Below are 249 nucleotides of genomic sequence, written 5' to 3' on the forward strand. Positions count from 1 at the left end.
GAGAGACTCCAGCTAGCCTATATATAGGTGGTATGATTGCCTTTTTAATTTCTCATTTATAAAATCCTTTCTTCCTTTCATTTCTACTCAACTCATACATTCAACAAATATAGAAGTGTGTTGAAATGGCAAGTTCCTCGGTCATCACATAAGAAATGTTTGTGTTTTTGGTGGATCTAGCCCTGTGAAAGAAAAGAAGTTTTTAGAATCAGCAAATCATCTTGGTCAGGAGCTAGCTGAGAGAAAGAT

Source organism: Populus euphratica, unplaced genomic scaffold (assembly GCF_000495115.2).
Source record: "Populus euphratica unplaced genomic scaffold, PopEup_1.0 scaffold516.1, whole genome shotgun sequence".
Lineage (NCBI taxonomy): Eukaryota > Viridiplantae > Streptophyta > Magnoliopsida > Malpighiales > Salicaceae > Populus > Populus euphratica.